Below are 9,983 nucleotides of genomic sequence, written 5' to 3'. Positions count from 1 at the left end.
TCGATCCAACGCCTCCAATCCTGCAAGCAAAGGGTCAAGGGGTTTACGTCTATCGGTAATGTAATCAAACGAGATAACTACGAATGTGTCCATAGTTACCCGTGAAATGGGGTTATGTGACGCAAATCCTTCCCTGAAGGCGAAACAGGAAAAATCTTCCTTTACCCCTTGAAAAATAAGCCAGAATAAGTGTTAAGTCTTCCCGGGTGTCCGATCCTTGCCTATTGGAGCACGTCGAGTCATTCGTCTCGCTGTAATTCCATAAACGGTGTATGTGCTGCTGAATTAGTTGGACACACCTGGTGATTATGGTGGAGATTACTTGTATGATGGTTAGACCACCGTGAGCCAACATTTTTACCTTGGCGGCTAGGTGTTCCACTTCCGAGCTCTCCTCTTCGGACGCAACATAATCGTTTCTTCAAAGGAGCCACATAGTACTTAGGAAGGCCTCGCTGAACTAGCTCAAATAAAGGGATATCGTCAATATAGAACCACTCCAAAGACCATTCGTCGGTCTCCTCATTCGGCGTACCGACTGAGTATCCGGTGGATGCTATATGCCACACCTCGGCCCCGCCTACTTCCCGGATGGATGTTCCATCAGCCCGGAGGATAATGCAGATGTATTTTGTCCACAAATCAAAGTGAGGTTCCCAGCCTAGAAACTTCTCACACAAGGGTACGAAGCCTGAGATGTGGAGAATAGAACGTGGGGTCAGATTATGGAGCTGCAACCAGTAGAACTCCAGCAGACCCCTCAGAAATGGGTGAATGGGAAATCCCAATCCATGGAGGAGGAAAGAAGTAAAACATATCCTTTCACCTCTTTGTGGGGTGGGTGATTTTTTTGTGAGGGCCTCGCCATTGAAGGCGGTTAGGCCAACACGCGTGGGCGTGCGATCAGACGAGAGAAGATACCCTTGGACTTCCAGGTCTCGCAACCGAAGCTGGGAGACAGAGCAACTGACTCAATCGCCTGGCTTTGGGCCAAAGGGACGAGAGGAGGAGCCTTCCATAGAGCTAACTGCTGGGGTTCTAGGGTTCCCTGGCATCACTTGTGGATGGGGAAATGGCGATAAGGACTTAGACCCGAGTCTCCGTTTGTTTATAAGGAGGGTCACCTCCCCCGACGTATGTAAGAGACGGTTCCGCTGAATTGTTGGGACGTGTCCTTACTTTAAGATGCATGATGTTCAGTGATTATTATTAAAATTTAAGGGGAGGATTGAAAGTTATTGGTCCCGAGACGCTTCGATATTCATGGATTCGCCAAAGACTAGTTCATCATGTTACATATTGGAGGAGGAACTCGCCTTTCAAGTCGACTACCAGAGACGTGTGAAAGTTGCCGAAGACTATACACAATGGCAAGGAAGGCTAGTTTTGGGGCTACTGAGGAAGTCCTGGATTAAGAGGTCCTCAGGGCACCGGCCCATGGAGTAAATCATCATAGTCCGGATAGTTGACAACTTCTTACGGAGGAAGGAAGGCTCTAAGGACTTGCGTGTACTCCAAGCTTAGAAGGACTAGGCTGGCTCAGCTGTACCCGATTAATAGTCGGTAACTTGTAAACCCTAGGGTCTGAGGTGTCTATATAAACCACAAACCCCTATCCTTGTAGAGGACGCTCGATCATCTAGTGTTTAGCATATATGATCTCGAGGTAGATCTACTTTGTAATAATATTCATCAATACAATCAAGCATGACATAGGGTATTACCTCCATAGGAGGGACCGAACTTGGGTAAACCGTTGTCTCCCCCTTCTTCGTACAACCCATCGATCCAAGGTCCGCATTTCGGGGGCCCCTACCCAAGATCTGTCGGTTTTGACCCTAATTCAGGCGTTGCATCTCGATGCGAGGCTTGTTCTCCTCCTCTCGTCTTTGCCTTCCTCTGCGAGGCCTTCCTGGGCGTTCCTTCCTTGATGGTGTTGTTCCGGCACTTCTTCTCCCTTCGGCTGGCCGTACCCGACCAATGCTCTAGGTTTGCATCCTTCCAGGCCATGGACACGACGGCGGGCGAGTGCATCGATATGAAGATCAATCACTTTGCCAAAAGTTTCAAGTGGCAGTGGGTGTATGTGGACACGGGGTAGTACATCCCCGTGCTGCTGACCCTATCTTCTCCAATGGTGCCGAGCTCCGGGTAGGAGCACGCACGACTCGATGAATCCAGGTTGTCGTCGGTGCGGGGGAGATTGGAAACTTTGAGGGAAGCAGGGGTGACCGTCGTGCTGGTCATGAGAGAGTTCCTCGGGTGGGAGATTGCCCCCCTTCAACGTCACTCTCGGCCGATGTGGACATTCTCCATGCCGAACAATCCCATGCGACTCCATACAGAGCGCCTTCCGATCGACCCGCTCAACGGGGTGCTCCAGGTCTTGCTTGGCGAAAATGTCGACTGTCTTCCCCGCGGGGGGTGCCCCCTGTACAAGTACAAGAACGGGGGACCTTACCCGGATGATGCCCCACTTCGATTAGTGGAGGATGCTTCCCGGGGGCCATGAGGGGCCTTAGGACGCACCCGTCCTCGTGGCTTCTGAGCCGGGGGCTTTGACGGGCTCGGAGCCCCTAACCAGGGCAGTGGGGGGCAGCAGGTCTCCGCCTCAGGCCCGTCTCGAGGGCAACACCGAGGAACTGTCAAGGGCGCTCAAGAGAAGGAGATGGTCTCCCTAGGATGAGTGAGTGTTGCCCCTTGATTTTCCTTGCTTCCGCGCTTCAGGTATGACTCATCTCTTCTTTCGTGCAGGCTTTCAGCAAGTAAGAGGGCCAGCAAGCCCCCTGGTCCAGCGTGCGGCTTCCCACTGTCGACCGGATCTCGGGGGAGTGGCCCAAGCGCGTACGACTACTGTGCGAGCGATGTGCCTATTCGCGACGCGACTCCACCCTTGCTTGTCTAGGCCGTGGGGCGAAGGGCAGCGACTGCGCTAGCGTCTCCTCCTGGAAGCCCTGCGGGCGTGGATGTGTTGGAGGGGACGGAGCCGGACACCGAGGACGATTCTAAGGAGCCAACTGTCCCCCGTGGGTGGAGCTAGGGCCTCTGAGGCCCCGTCCGGGAGTGAAAATGCTAGGCCGGAGCCAGACCGGGCCCTGGAGCTCGTGGCCTCCTGGACCTCAGTGTGCTACGACCTCCACAGCAACGCTTGAGCACGGTGGGGCAGCTTGGGGCAGAGCTTCGGGACGCAGACGTATGCTTCACCGAGGAACTCCAGTGCTTGGCATGCGGGTGCCATCAGCTTGACGTGGCCGTCAAGTTGAGTCGCCGCCAACATGAAGCGAAACGTACAAAGGCCGAAGCATCCGCCGCCGCGATAAGGGAGGCCTGCGAGCGCACACTTTATGAAGCCGAAGAAGTAGTCGAGCGGCACGAGGCTGCGAAGGCCCGTGAACAAGAACTTCTGGCTTCAAACGCCACTTTCGAGCAGCAGCTTCGAGGGCGGAAGGTCGAGGCGGAGGAAGTGCGAGCTCGACATTCGCAAGGCAGACCCGCAAGTCCTCGAACAACAGTTTGCCTTGGCATTGTAGGCGCTGGGCCTGGAGCGCGAGCGGCTGGAGGCGCTGGATCAACACGTTGTCGATGCTCAGGCCACCTAAAACCAACGTGAAGTAAAGATCCAAGGGGACGCCGACGCGCGGGTCGAGCCGCTTCATGTCTCGGCGTATAGAGATGCAGCGCGAGTTAGGTGGACTTAAGGAGGCCCTTACCCTTGCGGGAGGCAGGGGGGCTACACTCCGGGCTCAGGTCGTGGCCGTGGCCGAAATGGCGTTGCTCCAAGGGCAAGTGAGTAGCGTCGTTTCCCTCATGGAGCAGGCGACCGATGAGGCAAGAGAGGCCCGAGGCATGTAGCTCGTGCGCTTGAAGATGTTCCCACGCCTCGAGTGGCAGGCGCACCAATCCCTGGGTTTTATCTGTAGGGGAAGCGTACCCAGTCCTCTCATACCCGATGACACTGGTTACCTTGACTTCTTCACCAAGGTCCTAGAATGGCTTGAGGCACGCACCCAACAAGTGGGGGGGGGGCTGATCGAGGAATGAAGTCTCAATCTACTGTCTGGGGCGTTGACACGCGTTTTTAGCAACCTATTCCGCACCGATCGCCACTTTGATTTCGAGGTCGCAATGGCCCCCAATCCTGAGGCGAGCCAAGGTTACCTGGGAAGGCGGCAAGGGACCACGTCTATGCATTGAGTGTGCAGTTCACCCCTGATGGCTTCGAGGGTCACGGGGTGCCGAGGAGCACAGGATCGATGAAGACGGTGATGAAGTCGGAGCACATGGGGATGGCGATGACGGCGAAAAGAGTGGCGCATCCCTCTAGGACTCCTCGACCTCATGGCCTTGCCAACTTTTAGTCCTACCGAGGTGCGACGCCAACATCTTTTGCTTGAACTCCCTTCTCCTATCATGAATATTTTTTTTTTGTACAGGTTCCTCTCGTGTCATTTCATACCTTGTGTCTTTCGATGTGTAACCCGTATGATGGCCTTGGCTGCCACTTCGGAACTAGATTGCGATTACCTCGTAAGTCCAAGCGACGAGGATGCTCGGGGCAGACCGAGGCCCTCCCGAAGCGGATGCCCAATAGGTTGTCCTTTTCCGCATGCCGCGCCTTTGCACGGGGCGCTATGCCTCAAGGGCACAACGCATGTTCGGCGACTCACTTTTGTGCATCACACAAGGGAATTAGGCGCTAAGGCCTTGGTGAGGTGGTGCGTGCGGGAATATGCCCGTAGATGGAGCCCGACACGCCCGTGGATGAAGCCTGTATATCGGGTGTGAGCATCGTACCCCAGCCCCCGCTCGTGTGACATTGAAGAGGGAGGTGGAGAGCATGAGTAGTGAGAAAAGAGAAAACCAACGAAACTCTGAGAAAACCAGAATACTAAGATCTTTATTAAAAACAGAGACAAACTCATTTACAAGCCCAAAAGGGGAGGTGCGGCTGCCGTATCCAGCACGGATCAGCCTGATGATCTTGCTTACAAGTCAAAAAGGGGAGAAGGAAAAGCGGCTTCCGCATCCAGCACGAGTCAACCTAGAGAGAAAATGCGGGTGCCGTATCGAGCAATGGTCAACCTAAAAAAGTGTTAGTTGCGGCTCGCGACACGTCTTCTTCGATCGATCCCAAGCGTGATGCAAGGGCTTCCACTATAGCGTGTGCATAGTTGCGGTACGGCAGTCATTCTGCCAGTGCTGAGCATAGGGACTTCCACTTGGGCGTGGGAGAGGCCCTTCACCGAGGCCACGACGCTGCTCGTCGTGGTGTTACACTTAGGAGACTGTGGGCGTACACAACCGACTCATTCTTACGTGAGAGTGTCACAGGTAGAACCATCAGAGATGCTGAATGTTCCATGTGTTTGGCACCGTGCTCCCACCTTCCATCTGCAGGTGCATGGCGCTAGGCTGGGAGACATGGGCGATCATAAAGGGGGCCTCCCACATGAGGGAGAGCTTGTGAAGGCCCTCCCTTGTGAGGACCCACCTCAGGACAAGATCTCTGACTTCGAGGGTGCGGGGGCGGGCGTGGCAGTTGTGGTAGCCCCACAGGGCCCGCTGGTATCTCGTGGTTGGAAGGGCAGCCACGCGGCAGACCTCCTCAAGGAGCAGGAGGTCGGCATCCCACGAGTCCGCTTGATGAGCCTCATCAAATGCCAACACCCGTGGGGAACTGTACTTGATCTCCGCGGGCAGGACCGCCTCATCCCCATAGACGAGGAAGAAGGGGCCCCCGTAGGTGGGATTGGTCGTGGTGGCGCGGATGGACCACAACACAGATTGTAGCTCGTCGAGCCAGCCTTTCCCGGAAACTTCGAGCTTATTCTTGAAGATTCTGGTCTTGAGGCCCTTGAGGACCTCGGCGTTGGCTGGCTCGGCCTTGCCGTTGCTGCACGGGTTTGGCACGGAGGTGTAGCATATCTGCATACCAAGGTTAGTGCAATATGACTTAAAGAGACCACTGGTGAATTGGGACCCGTTGTCGGTGATGATGCGGTTTGGGACGCCAAATCAACGAACGAGGCCCTTGATTAAATTGAAGGTCGAGCCAGGCGGGATGGTGTAGATGGCTTCAACCTCCGTTCACTTGGTGAACTTGTCGACGCCGACGTGGAGGTAGACGTATCCGCTGGCAGCACGGGGGAACGGGACCAAGATGTCCAGCCCACACACCGTGAAGGGCCAAGAGAGAGAGATTGTGTGCAGCCCATGCACAGGTTGGTGGATCTACTTGGCGTGGAACTGGCATGCCTCGCATGACCGGACCAACTGTGTAGCGTCGCGAAGTAGCGTGGGCTAGTAGAAGCACCTGCAGAAAACCTTACCAACGAGGGTGCGCGACGAGGAGTGGTGTCCGACGTCTCCTCCGTGCATGTCGGTGAGTAGCTCGCACCCTTGGTGCCCCGATATGCACTACAATGATCTGCCATTGGGCTGCGTGCGGTATAGCTCCCCGTCCTGCAGGCAGTAATCCGTGGCCTGCCACACGATGTGCTCTGCTTCCTTGTCTTCCATGCTGAGGTCACCGTGGAGTAGGTAGGCCTTGAGCTCAGTTGTCTAGTCGCCTTCTTGGGGCTCCAGCGCTAGTAGAAGCCGATATTGTGAGGGTGGACCGCAGTCCGGCGCGCCCGTCAGTGGCACAGGCGGCAGCTCCTCAAGCAGTGGTGCAGTGCTCACGATGGGTGGCATGGCCGGTGGCCTGAGGAGCCATTTCTCGAAGACCCCGAGCCGCTGGGATTCCTGGCGTGATGCCCACTTGGCAATGTCGTCGACCTCCTAGTTGGCGTCACGAGGAATTTTCTGTGATTCTAAACCAAGGAACCATTTCTCTAGCTTGCATACTCCAAGTAGGCCGCCATGTGCTCGTCCTTGGGTTTGTAGTTCTTGTTGGAGAAGATGACGAGGAGCTCGGAGTTGGCCTTCACCACGAGGCGGCCTCAAGGCCGGCGATCAAGCCATAGTACTCAACAATGTTGTTGGAAACCTTCATGTCATGCCTGAAGCACAACTGGACCTCGTAGTAAAGCTTGTCTCCTTTCCGCAAAGTGAGCATCATGCCACCCCTGCGCCATTCATGGAGAAGGCGCCATCAAAGCGCATGACCCAGCTGCAAGGCGCTTCGCCCTGGGCAGGGTGGATTTGCCCTCGCGAGGCTCCTCTTCGCCTTGGTTCATCCAATCCGCAATGAAGTCCGACAGGGCAGCACCCTTGATGACCATGGTGGTGCAAAACTCCAGCTTGAAGGCTTGCAACTCAATGTTCCACTCGGCGAGCCTCCCAGCGGCGTTAGGGCTGGGCATGATCTGCTCCAAGGGGTAGGCAGAGATAACCTTGATTGGGTGCCCCTGGAAGTACTGGTGCAGCTTCCTGGAGGCGATGAGGAGCATGCGGAGGAGCTTCTTGTGCATGGGATAATGCTCGCACACATCCCTTAGTACCATACTCGCATAGTACATTCGGTGCTCCACGTGCCTTGTGACCGTGGTGTCATCGTTGCACCCATTGAGAGGCTCGTGGGCCGAAGCCGCATGGACTTTCGAAGGCGCGGCGTCACGGGTCTCGGGAACCTCCCGTGATGAGGCAACCTCCTAAGGGGAAGCATCTCTCATGAGGAGGGTAGCCTCCTGAGAAGGAACACCCCTAGAGTGGGGGAGGCCTCCCGAGGGGCGCCCGTGCTTGGCCCTGATGGAGCCCGCGCAAGATCCTGCGGTGCTTCCCGGGTGGCCGCCGACTGCTTCTTGGTGCGAGCAGGGCGTTGCCGCCCTACCACAAGGGCCACACTAGCCGTTAGAGGGGTGGCCTCAAAGTACAGCCTCGGGCACGACCATGATGGGAGGGCTCGTGAGGTACCATTTTGGGATCCCCAAAGGCCGCGTCCGCCTCAGGGGTCCATATGAACGGACCCGAACTTTTCATTAGCTTGAAGAACGGCAACGCCTGCTCGCCGAACTTGGAGATGAAGTGCCCGAGGGAGGCTAGGCACCCTGACAATTTCTGCATTTCCTTGAGGGTTTGGGGAGGGCGCATCTACTCGATGGCCTTCACCTTCTCTAGGTTTTCTTCAACCCCTTGCTGCGACACGAGGAAGCCTAAGAGCTTTCCAGAGGGAACCCCGAAGACGCACTTGTCCGGGTTGACCTTCAGGTTGACCTTTTGCAAATTGGCAAAAGTTTCCTCCAAGTCCTCGATGAGCGTCCTGGCCTCACGTGTCTTGATCACCATGTCATCGATATAAGCTTCGGTGTTCCTTCCCCATCGGGGCCCCAGCGCGATCTGCATTAATCGCTGTAAGGTCGCACCAGCACTCTTCAGGCCGAAGGGCATGCTCACATAACAGAACACCCCACAAGGGGAGACAAAGGCAGTTTTTATCACATCTTCCCCCGCCATCTTGATCTGATGGTAGCCCGAGTAGGCGTCCAAGAGGCACAATAGATCGCAGTAGGCGGTAGAGTTCACTATCTGGTCGATGCGTGGGAGCGGGAAGGGGTCCATGTTGGGGAACGTTGCATGGGAAACAAAAATTGTCCTACGCACACGCAAGACCTATCCATGGTGATGATCATCTACGAGAGGGGAGATCACATCCACAGAACCTTGTAGATCACTAAGCAAAAAGCGTTTAGAAACGTGGTCATGTAGTTGAACGTCTTCGCGATCCAAATCGCAAGCCGTCCCACGAACTTCATCCTGATCTAGCACCGAACGGACGAGACCTCCGCGTCCAACACACGTACAGCTGGATGACGATCTCCACCTTCTTGATGCAGCAAGAGGGGCGAAGAGGTAGATGAGTTTTTCGGCAGCACAACAATATAATGGTGGTGGTGAACTAATCTAGCATGGCTTCACCAGCTATGCCACACTAAATTAGACGAGGGGGATGATCTAGGGAGGAGAGGGAACCACGTGGTTTTTCTGATGTCGTTTGCCATCAAAACCTCCACTATATATAGGAGGAATAGGAGGGAGGGTTGCCTTGCCTCCTACTCCACGGAGGAGGGCTCGGTCAAGCCATGGGTGGAGAGTCTTCCAATTCGGTTTGGTGGAGGACTCCCTTCCTACTTGGCCACCTCCTTCCTGCTTTCCTTTTTCCTTTTCCTTTTGCACTTGGCCAAAATAGGCCTTCTTGGGCTGGCTGCACCAGCCCACTAAGGGCTGGTGAACCACCTTGAAGCCTATTAGGTTCTCTGCCGGGTGGGTGGCCCCTCCCGGTAAAACCCCGGAATCAATTCGTCACTCCCGGTACTGTACCGATAATGCCCGAGAACTTTCTGGAAGCCAAATGCAATTTTCCAATATATCAATATTTACCTTTCGACCATTCCAGAGCTCCTCGTGACGTCTGGGATCTCATCCGGGACTCCGAACAACTTTTGGTCACCCAGATACATAACTCAATAATACCAAAACATCATCGAACCATAGGTGTGCAGACCCTGCGGGTTCGAGAACTATGCAGACATGAATAGAGACACTCTCCGGTCAATAACCAATAGCGGAACCTTGATATCCATCTTGGCTCCTACAAATTCTACGAAGATATTTATCGGTTGAACCTCTATGTCAAGGATTCAATAAATCCCGTATAACATTCCCTTTGTCCTTCGGTATGTTACTTGCCCGAGATTCGATCGTCAGTATCTCTATACCTATTTCAATCTCGTTACCGACAAGTCTCTTTACTCGTTCTGTAATACAAAATTCCATGGCTAACTCTTTAGTCTCATTGCTTGCAAGGCTTGTTTGTGATGTTGTATTACTGAGTGGGCCCTAAGATACCTCTCTGTCATACAGAGTGACAAATCCCAGTCTTGATCCATGCTAACTCAACGGGCACACTCAGAGATACTTGTAGAGCACCTTTATAGTCACCCAGTTACATTGCGATGTTTAATACACACAAGGCATTCCTCCACTGTCAGTGAGTTACATGATCTCATGGTCATAGGAATATATACTTGACATGCAGAAAACAG

The sequence above is a fragment of the Hordeum vulgare genome, chromosome 3H (assembly GCF_904849725.1).
Source record: "Hordeum vulgare subsp. vulgare chromosome 3H, MorexV3_pseudomolecules_assembly, whole genome shotgun sequence".
Lineage (NCBI taxonomy): Eukaryota > Viridiplantae > Streptophyta > Magnoliopsida > Poales > Poaceae > Hordeum > Hordeum vulgare.
The sequence above is the reverse complement of the archived record's forward strand: the minus strand, read 5'-3'. Positions refer to the sequence as shown.